This window comes from Colias philodice, chromosome 10 (assembly GCF_061535455.1).
Source record: "Colias philodice isolate Cphi_HAF_F1 chromosome 10, ilColPhil1 Martin Lab GWU primary, whole genome shotgun sequence".
NCBI classification, from domain to species: Eukaryota; Metazoa; Arthropoda; class Insecta; order Lepidoptera; family Pieridae; genus Colias; species Colias philodice.
Window position 1 is genome coordinate 7,825,699 of NC_143095.1, and position 13,011 is coordinate 7,838,709.

The window sequence follows — 13,011 nt, forward strand, 5'->3', positions numbered from 1 at the left end:
TTAAATAAGGAAGATATTAAGCGGTGGGTATCAATATCGAACTCTGATCTAAGGCGTGGTAATTTTTTATTGATTTCTAATTGTTACACAATAAGCGATGTACAACGTAACAACGTTCCATCTTTATTTGTACATTTTGGATTGATATCTAATATAAATTCCAGCTTATAATAAACCCAATACCCTGAGGCATAGAAAAAATAATACATTGCATGCAAAAGATTTTCTTCGACTTCTTTTTAATGAGTTCCAAACTACATTAAAAGCGGAAAGTCTTCGCAGAATGGCCCATAGGGACCGGTAAACAGAAAATAGTGAACTATCGTAACGTTCGTCTCGAGACGATTCTGTAAAGCGTAGTTTCTGTTAAATTGCTGCCCATGAAGGAAATGCTTTAACTAATGGGGGTCTTCGATTCCGATGCTGGAATGGACAAATTACCCAAAAACTTAAGTATTTTCTTGTTTTGGATTTCACTTTTACAAGTGTAGTAGTTGAGAAGCACACCTCGTCACTACGCCACGATAATAACGTAGAATTGCGAACAAAAATGTTTCATATAATGCAGAATTACATCCGGCTAGGTATTATAGCAAGGCAAATTTCGAACCATAGTTGCACCTTAAAAGCAGTTCTCATTAGTTAATTGAATGCACTTTGACGTTAAAGCAATATACCTGAGTACTCTAGAGATGATATAGTTTTCCAAATATTGCCCCACTTCTGCTCATATCAGGAGAAGCTATTGGATGCTCTAGGTGCTCTTATAATAATAAGCAGTTTCATAATATTACATGATATCAATAATGTGGGCTTATAGCGATACAAGCGTATCAGGAAATTGTTTTGTGTAGTTATATTATTAAGATTATATTCAGAGAAGACAAGCGTTATATTGGCAGTATCAAGGAAGGGGTAATTTATTCACAAATTTTATTGGAGATAATTATATATAATAATAATATATAGATAAGGGCGTAGGGATGTGACGACCCCATCGCCCACGGTTGGAATATCTATTGTCTACGTGACAATAGATATTCCACCCGTGCAATCAGTCAACCCGCAGGACACCTTGTGGCGGGGTGTCGGGGAGTAGCGACCCCGCGGGAACCGAGTGCTCCCGGGGGAGGCCCCTGTCTTCATCTCCGGCTCGCCTTCAGCGGCCGGTCGGAGTGAAGCCTGACGAGGACCCCCACCTCTGGCTTGCCTTAACCGGCCGGCCAGAGTGGAGTCGCGAGAGCTTTTAGCTCGAAGGGTGGATGCGAAGCGTAAGTGGCGAGTGGGCACGTGATGCTGGACCCTCAGGGAGCGCGTGATCGTAGTTTAAAGTCCAGGGACGCCTCTCCACCCTTAGCTGCTCACAATATGTTGCCCCCTTGTCGCACTATTGCAGCGACTTATTTCGGGGGCCCATACAGTGAGAGGGCGAGTCACCACCTGCCAACATATTTTTACTTTCTTTTAGTAGAAAGGCAGGTGCCATAGTTTCCCATAGTCCTCAGTACCAGTCCATTTAGCATCCCAATCCATAGCCCAATCATTAAATTTCCATACCCTGCAATAGTCCTACATCGGCCGCGGACTGCCCAGGGCTGTATCTCTATAGTGCAGTCATGGGCAGGCTGCGGCTGGTGTCCCACAACACATTAAAATTCTCGAAAGGGCCTCTGCGTGTTGGATCCGTGTCCCCACGTAAGCCTTCCAAAGATCCGGGTACTGTCCTTCTGGTGGTACCCGAGTATTATGGAAATGAGAAACATATATAGATAATAATAATATATAAGGGTGGAAGAAACATTAGAGAAGCTTGTGTGAATGTTTTCTTAAATGCTCATAACGCTTAATACGGTATGAAAGGTTAGAAATAACCCTAGGCATCAGCTCATATCCATTTTTTAGAATAACAATAAAAGTTGCCACAAATGAGGGAATATAAACATTTGTTCGCAACCCGCACTTGGCCAGCGTGGTGGATTATGGCCTGTACCCTCATAGGAGGCCCGTGTCCCAGCAGTGGGAACGTATATGGGCTGATGATGAAACATTTGTTATAAAAAATTAAAAGAAACGCTCGATTTCAGGGAATTGTTAGGTGGACGGAATTAAATGTAACTTTCGTCGATAAGGACATTGTATTCAATGAATCGACATTGACTTTTAAAGAAATATATATGTATTTCAGTTTTGCCCCTGCCCAGGCTCAGAACACGTGAAGTCTTTGTTGTCTTCGTGTCTGATATTTCCGACATCAAAGCTCTTCTTCAGAATTGCGAAGTTATGACATTATCTTACTTAATGTGACTTCTTAAGGCTCTTACGTTTTATGCGGGCAAAACCGCAAAGTTTCGCCCCGTCTAGTTAGTTAAAAGTAAATGAAAGAAAGTGTAGTGTTGTGGTCCATTGAAACGTTTCATTCGGTTATAACGAGCGTGCCGGAGTTACTTTAGACGAATACTACCTAGAAATAAAACAAACAACTTAATGAAGAGAATTTGCATTCCCTTTGTTTGTGTGCTTTGAGAAATATTAATATTCTTTTTCTATTCGCATTATTGTCATTTAATATTCAATGGTATTGCTATAGAGTCGATAAGATTTTAAATGTCCTGTTTTTTTTTAAGTTTTTTGAATTATAAAGAAGAAAGAGACGTTCTGTTTTTAACATTATGATTGCTAATACTAATTGACATTACAATAAATGTTTTTAGTAGGTAGAGAGTTATGGTAATGAATACATATTTCATAGTACAACGTATGACTTGTTCATTTGTAATTGGGTTCTACAAATTGCGATGTAAGTTTTGGCAAAGAACGAATAATGCTGATCCAAATAGGTCGTTTATAAGGAAATAAGAATTCTAAGAGTTGACATTATGTAAATAGCTGAGAGGTTTGGACACAAATAAAATTATTGGAGTTCATGTATTTTTGTTATACGATTGATATTTTTGTCTATTCTTCGTAGGTACATTTTATTAATGAATTATTAATATTGATCCTCGTGGATCGTTGAAATTTCAGAACAAAGACAGAAATATGTTTGAAATGGAAATGCTTGGACTTAGTATTAAATCTTGTCAATAATTTTACTTAGAATAGCCAAGCTAATAGGTAAAAATGCTCTAGATAAAGTGTTTAAATGATTTTTGTATTACGCCGTCTATTAGACTTTTTAAAAGCAATTTATTTCGATCCGTTAGCGGTTTATTTTTTTGTTAAAAACAAGCTTATAATAAACATAAACGCATTTGAGACTCATAATGAACATCTCAGAATCTCAGGTTTGTCAATCTCCTTATTCAAACGATAAAAACCGTCCTAAATTATATTATAGAAAGGGATAACGAGTTTTGTACGTAACATGGCTGCTGAATATTATAAAACAAAGAACAATAACAACGTATAAAAAAATAATGTACAATAACAGCTTATAAAAATATACGCATGTAAGTAGCGTCACAGCTAAGCGTCACAGAATAATAACTAGTAAATTGGTAGCGTATTTATATTTCAAGTACCTACTAATTGGTTTGTGTATCACTTCCAAGTTTACAATACATCCACGTGTATTTCAAAGTCTTTGCTTTATAACGATGCGCGTTTTCTTGTTTTATTTGGCGAATTTCTTTACATATGCACACAAATGTTCTCATGTTATACGCGAGTGTTGTAGACAATAATAGGTGTTGCACTTTATATTACAGTCGTGACTCATCATGTTCCAAAATATTCTAGAATTTTCTCGTAGTTTTGTTTTGTGCATGGTTTTAATAGTAGCTTTCCTGTCCGATAATAGGCCAATATAAACATGCATTTTAATTTTATTAAGTTAGTAGTTTTAGTAGTTAATTATGAATCATATGAATAGCGTAGCAGTAATGATTTTAATTATAACATCAAGAAAATAAATATTCGTTATCGTATTATAACTGTATGAGTAACAGACCTTTTTATTGCGTGCTTTCCTAAGGCGTCCATTTTTTTGGAATTGTGGTTCACACACACAAAAATAATAGATAAAAAACTGATTTTGTACCAACTAGTTGTATTTTATCTAAGTCAATCATATAATCTACTCAATATCTATGAATTTTCCAACAAATGGTTCAACTTCAACATTTATACCAAAGAAGTTTTGAACTTCAACCATTTGCATTTAAAACGGATCCTTTTTGATTACAGGAACAGTTTAAGTTGTTAAAACTTGTAATGAATCGTTTTAAAGGTACTATGATCTTCTTATTATTCGCAAAATACGTACAAGTAAAGTGCTAGTAATCTTGATTGCAAAATTAGTTTACCAGCTCTAACCAAAATTATTACTATTGATAATAGTTATTGTCCAATAAATAATCAATATTACACATAAATCTAATTTATATAATGTTCAGGCATACGGATTTCCTATTCCTATAGATATAAATTAATTTAAGAGACTCTAAAGTTGCTTATCCAAGTATATTAGTTTCAATACGCATACCTGAGTTAAGTTTTAGCACTATATTATATAAGTCATTGCTTTGACTATAATGATTGATTCTACGGACATTATTTGATACGAATGAATGAGAATTACTTTATTGAACAAAAGCAAATAAATTAATACAAAACGACATTTAAAAAATATAAAGAAGACAAGGCGATTGCTGTAAGGCAACCAATCTAATCTAAAACTAATTATCATGCATAGTCATTTAAAGTTAAATGTTACAATCAAAATATTAATTATGTAGCTAAAATAAAATCTTTTTCATTTGCAAACTTACTCTCTATATTTATGGTCGTATTTCCTACTCATGACTTACATTTGTGCAAATTATTTAAAGCATTAAATACACTGAACGTATTTTATTCATGAAAATGAAATGATTATGAAAAGCTACTTGAATAAAGTTAAACACATTTGGTTTTACTTATATTGTGTATATAGGACGAATAAACAAGACCGGTGGAAATCCTTTGCTTCTATTGAATAAATACTTAGACCATTCCATATTTTAGCGGTTGTTTTCATTATTTATTTATTTATTTATTTATTTATTTATTTTGAAAACTACACAGCTTACAGTTTGACTTACTCTACTTATAGTCCGTTTTCTTATGGGAAAAGGTATACATTTTTGAGTAAAGCAATGCCATTTGGTACGAATGTTGTACTCGTCCACCTAAGCCCAAATCGCCCGGTAGCCAGTCTTTACTCCCCTGCAGAAAGGAGGGAGGGGGGGTTATAGAAAAGAGCGCCCGGCGCTCCGAAAATAAATTCTGGCGGAGCCATTTGGACCTTTGAGTCAAGTTTGGTATCGTTTTCAGGTAACTAGATGATGCCTGATTCATTCCCCATACCAGTTTTTTAGGTTTCCCTAGCAAAATATGTCACAATCCTTAAAATAATGAACTTTTGGTAGTGGCAAAATCCAAACAAACCAGTATATTTTCATATTTTTTTATTAAACATGGTTTATAAAAAAATACTGTCTGAAAGGCCATTAAATGCAGATTATAAAAACATTAACATGTAATATATATTTTACCATTTTCAATGTCAAATAAATTATAGGAAGTATAGTAACGCTCGTTAGTGCAGCATAGGGGACGGCTAATAGACCCGAAAAATAAGCGATACTAACAAACAAAAACCAGCCAAGTGCAAGTCTGACTTGTTCATCGAGTGTTTCGTACTTATTTGTCCCATACCATGTTAACTTGTCTGTTAGAACCTCGTTAACTGATACACACACACTTTCGTCTTTATAATATTAGTGTGATTTTAAATCATCTTTAAATTATAAATGAAGTCAGGTAACATTGTTAAAAATAAAGATATATAATAATAGAACGTTTTTGTATTAATAATAATGACAACCACCTCCACAATTACATAATTCGGTACATTTGAGCTGGCGTATTCAATCCGGAACTACAAGATTTCACGTACCAACATCTTATCAATTCAAAGCTTCTCTTTTCTTTTTATTACAGATGGGCAAGGAATATTTTGATTTTTTTTAGGCCCCCAAATATATGTACACTATAAAGCCTGTAAAACTGCCCTTGAGGTGTGTTTTTTAAGGGCAGCTTCTGTGGGAGGCAAATTTTCGATATGCCTATCTGTGTTTGTTTAAAATTTGTTTGCAACACTCATTTACTGTCACAGCGGGGTAAGATGTGAAAAACAAACATGTACTTATAATACTTATAAAAAAATATAAGTTCTGGATAAGAGCATCTTTAAAATATCGTGACCATCCTTACGCTATCATGCATTGTAATAACAAACTTTTCAATTTCACTGTCTGTATATTTGCCACTGTAAAGTGTTTCAAATCCTCGTGTGACATTCGGATATGTATTCCATACCTTAAATGCATGTGTACCTATAGTTCTTTTAGACCTTTTAGCTTTGGAACACACGATATTTTGTACTAGCCATATCTTTCGACTGTTCTTATAAACAATAATTCTTATTAACACTATTTTGGCTATTACTACTATATCGTGTGTTCCAAAGCTAGAAGGTCTAAAAGAACTATAGGTACACATGCATTTAAGGTATGGAATACATATCCGAATGTCACACGAGGATTTGAAACACTTTACAGTGGCAAATATACAGACAGTGAAATTGAAAAGTTTGTTATTACAATGCATGATAGCGTAAGGATGGTCACGATATTTTAAAGATGCTCTTATCCAGAACTTATATTTTTTTATAAGTATTATAAGTACATGTTTGTTTTTCACATCTTACCCCGCTGTGACAGTAAATGAGTGTTGCAAACAAATTTTAAACAAACACAGATAGGCAGATCGAAAATTTGCCTCCCACAGAAGCTGCCCTTAAAAAACACACCTCAAGGGCAGTTTTACAGGCTTTATAGTGTACATATATTTGGGGGCCTAAAAAAAATCAAAATATTCCTTGCCCATCTGTAATAAAAAGAAAAGAGAAGCTTTGAATTGATAAGATGTTGGTACGTGAAATCTTGTAGTTCCGGATTGAATACGCCAGCTCAAATGTACCGAATTATGTAATTGTGGAGGTGGTTGTCATTATTATTAATACAAAAACGTTCTATTATTATATATCTTTATTTTTAACAATGTTACCTGACTTCATTTATAATTTAAAGATGATTTAAAATCACACTAATATTATAAAGACGAAAGTGTGTGTGTATCAGTTAACGAGGTTCTAACAGACAAGTTAACATGGTATGGGACAAATAAGTACGAAACACTCGATGAACAAGTCAGACTTGCACTTGGCTGGTTTTTGTTTGTTAGTATCGCTTATTTTTCGGGTCTATTAGCCGTCCCCTATGCTGCGCTAACGAGCGTTACTATACTTCCTATAATTTATTTGACATTGAAAATGGTAAAATATATATTACATGTTAATGTTTTTATAATCTGCATTAAATGGCCTTTCAGAAAGTATTTTTTTATAAACCATGTTTAATACAAAAATATGAAAATATACTGGTTTGTTTGGATTTTGCCACTGCCAAAAGTTTATTATTTTAAGGATTGCTACATATTTTGCTACGGAACCCTAAAAAACTGGTATGGGGAATGAATTGGGCATCATCTAGTTACCTGAAAACGATACCAAACTTGACTCAAAGGTCCAAATGGCTCCGCCAGAATTTATTTTCGGAGCGCCGGGCGCTCTTTTCTATAACCCCCCCTCCCTCCTTTCTGCAGGGGAGTAAAGACTGGCTACCGGGCGATTTGGGCTTAGGTGGACGAGTACAACATTCGTACCAAATGGCATTGCTTTACTCAAAAATGTATACCTTTCCATACAAGCATGCCCATAAGAAAACGGACTATTATATCTATGATACAATACGCCAATTACGAGTTTTACAATTATTATCAATTACATGTATATTTAAAACAGTAACTTATTAAAGAGTGGTGAGTTGTGTGTGTGGGTGAGTGCGTGCGTGCGTTTGGGTATGTTTGTGTGTATATATGTGTGTGTGTGCATGATTAAAATGTGTTAGGTACGTTAGATAATATTTTAATTACATTGGTTTTAAAACGATTGCGAGGGCTGTTAAATATGTCAAGAGTAGAAAATTTTTGATTGTATATCGAAGGCAGGCGATTAAAGAGTGAGTTCTTCATATATTGGTTTTTTGTACGTGGTATAAAGAATAAAGGAGTATTACGTGTTCGAGTTAGAGGGGTGTTAAAATATATATTTTCTGTTAATTGGGGGCAGTCTAGTTTGTTATATTAGTACCGTAAGCAGAATATTATAGTTAATAACATATATTATTATTAAACGTACCTACTAGTTATATAAAAGAAAGGTAGTATTAATTTAAATTGTATTTTGTGTAATGAAAACCAAATAAATGTTTATTCATTTTTTTCATAAATTCTTCAGTTATAGTAAGATTGTATTAAGCTTTTAATCAAACATCAAATAAGGTTAAAGTTGAAGAAAACGAATTTAGTTGGCTAATGTACAATTGACTGATTCAATTTTACTTGCCGTATTTTGGAAGGTCATTGAGGCTTTTATAAAAAAAATGTTGTGTGGTTTTACCACGGTAAAAGTGAAACTTAGGCACAAAATTATCGTATTTGTACGATAATGACTCCGAACACTGCTTTATACCTACTCGGCAGCCGACCGTCACGCGACATGCGCTACACAGACCAAAAAGTTTGAGACGATGTAATAAAAGTTTCACTTTAAAAAAAAACTGTTTCTTAATTAATGTCCAAAACATTATCCTACACAAAAAAATAAAGGTCGTTTGAAGAACCCGAGCTTCCTGCAACATTTTGAATACTTTTGCTAATTTAGTAATCAACGAATAAAATGTGTGTGTTATTATAATAATTGTAGTAATGTACTTATTTCGACGAATCTTAATGAATGACACGCAAAGCGTTCTACATTCTTATATATATAAAAATGAATCGCAAAATGTGTTGGTAAGCGCATAACTCGAGAACGGCTGAACCGATTTCGATAATTCTTTTTTTATTAAGTATATTCCTTGAAGTACGAGGATGGTTCTTATGTAGAGAAAACGTAAACATGTACCACGGGCGAAGCCGGGGCGGACCGCTAGTTGCTTATAATTCTGTAAATGTACTTCTAACTGATCAATGATGCATATTTATTGTAAGCCATTGCGTCTTTTCATTACAAATATCTCGAACAACAAAAGCGCCTGGATTTTAATCAAACCTTTCTTTGAAGCCTTATATCTAAGAGTGGTTAGTTATTACATGCCTAGATTAAAAGGGAATGCTTGAAGGATAATTTATAATATCCACTTATTATTTAGTACATGCTTCTTTAGACATGAAAGTCCTAATAAATCTGCCGAAAGTATAATAAATCAGTCTTTTACTGATAAAGCATTATTTAGGAACGTATTTATTGTGTTTGGTTTTTTTTCTCTCGCCTATTGTGCAATTTATGTATATTTCATTTTATGTTATTTCTCTAATGTGGTGTGTACAATAAAGATTTCATTCATTAACTCTAACTTGTTAACAACATTGGGGTTGATGTGCTCTTCGTTATAATTTCATTATATTAAAACTATGTTTTATTACCGGAAGTTCATCGTTTTGCAGAGCCAACACAAAGTTTCCTTTGAGCATAGGCAATGAACCTGTTAGGTATTTTTGATCTCAATTTCCTATCTTTTAATTTTAAAATTTCATGAAATACAAGTAATTAACTACTAGAGTACAGAAATAATTAAATTAGACTGAACTGCAAACTGTTGATATAATAAACATAATATTTTTAGATTGTTTGATTTTTATTTACGTATTATTTATTTTAAATAAAGTTTTATTTATTTTATTTTAAATGAATTGAAATTGAAAAATTGTAAATAATATAACAAGCATGCTTTTGATTTCATTATTGAACCAACTCTAACTTGTTTTTCAGTTACATTTCATAATTCTCAGAAAACGTTTATTACAATTTTCACTACGATGAGCAATGAATTCGGGCTACAATAAGTTAAAGGTATTAAACACGGATCACTTTATGAAATATCTATTAAAATCCGAACTCTGCAATTCGGTACAGTTGAATGTTTTACTATAAAACAATTTCGAAATTTGATACCGATATCTATAATTTATTTACGGCTTTGCTTAAAATAGATGATGAAAAAAAACAGCTACAAATGTGTAGTTGAATAAAGTGTTTTATTGTTTTTTAAATCAATTTGAATTCATTAAACTTTTGCAGTTGGTCAAGCTACAACTACAACGAAAATTAGGTGCCGTGATATTATACCACCTCATAGACGCAGACGTCATAATTTACTTGCAGTAAGTTATGATATATTTGACTGACCGGTTGGCTTGGTTGGTAGTGACCCTGCCTTCCAAGCCAGAGGTCGTGGGTTCGATTCCCACCCGGGGCAAATATTTGTGTGATGAACATAGATGTTTGCTCTGTGTCTGGGTGTTAATTATCTATATGAGTATTTATTCTATATGAGTAATTATATATTATGTATATATGTTTATCAGCCATCTGGTTTCCATAACACAATCGAAAGCTTAGCATGGGATCAGATCGTGCCGTGTGTGAAAATTGTCCTGAAATATTTATTTATTTTATTTATTTATATCATCAGGCAAAAATTGGCGGCAGTAAACCACACGAATTAACATGAGGTCATGATCTTGACAACGACCTAAGTTCCTTCTTAGGCTCCTGTCCTATGTCCTGTCCGTTTCATATTTTGGGAATAACTGAAGGTAGGTAGGTATTTACTCTGAGAATTATTTTTTTGTGTGGTGATAGGCAATTTTGATTATATTAAACGAAAGTCCAAATAATATGGACTTTTGTTTCTGGATTCATTCAATAGGTACCTGGGAGGATCGCAAAATATAAAAGATATTACATATAAAAATACACTGTATGGAAGCTTTTAGCCATAGAATGAACCTTCGCAATATCTACAATGCATAAATAATTTAAAAAAATAATCGTAAAACTTATAAAGTTACGAAATAAAGCATCAAATTGAAGCTATTTTTAGATAGTGTCACAGCCCTCGAGAAGGTAAAATTGTGAAAAAAATATAAATTAAAAAAATTAACATCATTTCACGTGAATAGGTTAAACGGGTCATAATTCCTATAATAAATAATGTTAGTACACAGATAGAATAATAAAAAGCATTGTTATAAATTATAATACCAAATTTAAATTATTCGCTAAAATGTGAATGTTCAAAGAGCCACCTTTGTTAAATTGGGAAACTTGAAATTTACATCAAACAATAACAAAACATTCAAACAATTTTTGTATAACAAAAATCGATAGAAATTCGACATCATTAGTTCAGTCTTACATAAACATCTTCAAATAAAGGAATAACATATATTTATCAACGTACCTCCAATTAAAAGTTTTTTCCGAAATATCAGTTCTATATTTTTACAGCACGTAGTCCCAAAAACATCCAAAACAATACACACTTCACACTAAACAATACAAAGCCATCAGCTTTAAATTTCCGATTGCATATTCATGTTTCTTTCGCGATTCAAATGGAGATTTGACCTCGGGATCAAATGAAGCGGGCGAATGCCGCGGGAGCTGAAACTGTACTGAAGTCAATTCTGAAATTACTCTGTAGTTAGAAGATCAAAGTTAACATACTCTAATATTTTCTCAGAGATGTTTAATTTGCAATGTTCTAGGGACCCTCAAAATAATGCCAGCTACTATTTCATTATTTTTGTTGAGTAAACTCATTCAATTATTTATGAAAGTAATTTCACTGTTATTTCTCCAGCTATTTTGCATTTGTGTGAATGAAGACGTGGTTAAAACTTGCCTTATTTTTTTTGGTTTTAATTGAAGAATAACTTTGAAATGTTTTTTTTTTCTCTTTTTTGGCAGATATTTTAATCGCGTAAGTTACTATTGAACTTTATTATTATTTTTATAGACTGAAGTTATGATTATAGACCGTACATTCACGGTACATGTTAATATGTAATAAGGTTTTATTAACTTACCCATCAAGTACAGAACAAACTTCTATAGTACAAGGATATTCCTAGTTTTGAATTCCGGGTTACAATGTGACGATTATTTAGTAACTTATGTACTAGTGGGTATTGTGCTATTAAATAGCACAATACCCACTAGTACATAAGTTACTTCATTATTTTTTTTTCATTACATCCATACATAGTATAAAACAAAGTCGCTAACAGACAGACAGACAGAGTTACTTTCGCATTTATAATATTAATTAGTATGGATTATCTTTGAATGTAGCCAAATAAAAATTATTCTAATGTCACCTGTCTTAAAATGTTTATTAATTATCTGTCCGAATACCGAATTGTTTATTTTTCCTCTGACATGTCCTATTCTCTTATAATAAAAAAGTTATAATGTTCTATAACGCTTATTTGGAAACCTTTTTAAGCTTACAAGAAAAAAATATAATACTAAGGTTATTTATACATATAGGTATGTAGGGCTGTACTTAAGAGGTTTAAAAATAAACTCGAGTAATCGTGAATAATGATGCGAACAATGATGCGTAGGCCGACTCTCTTGATGTATTTAATGTTAATGTGCCCTCTATAGTTTTCCTTGCTATTTTGTTTGTAATTACTTCGTCTTTAAGTACATTTCTTTAAAATAGAAATAATACGAATAATTATTATGTTGTCCGAAAGAATTAGTAAGGATTTTTTGAAGTGAAACTTATTTAGGTGCTTTGAGAGTACCTAAAATTTCAATGTCGCGTCATGGTAATACCGTCACGTCATGAAGTAAGTTGATAATAATTTTGGTATCTTTTAATCTTGCCGACGACGTTTCACTTCTGATAGGTGAGCTTAGCACACACGCTCTTTTTTAGATATTTGTCGCGTAAAAAACAATATTTAGATCTATTACATCTATACCTACATGCCTCTCTTTGTGAAAAAGGTTTTCATTTGTGACGTCTTTCCCATGAAAATTGAACATGA

The 13,011-nt window shown here is 33.0% G+C and overlaps 1 protein-coding gene across 3 annotated transcripts in view; it reads right to left on the reverse strand.

Moving 5' to 3' along the window:
- The window catches only part of LOC149485307 (uncharacterized), a 28,328-nt gene extending 16,718 nt beyond the window's left edge, over positions 1-11,610 (reverse strand). For all 3 annotated transcript variants that reach the window (XM_089700051.1, XM_089700050.1, XM_089700049.1), the window contains exon 1: positions 11,412-11,610. The gene's annotated coding sequence lies outside the window, so the exon portion shown is untranslated. The remainder of the gene's footprint in view (positions 1-11,411) is intronic.
- Between the last annotated feature and the right edge of the window lie 1,401 nt (positions 11,611-13,011).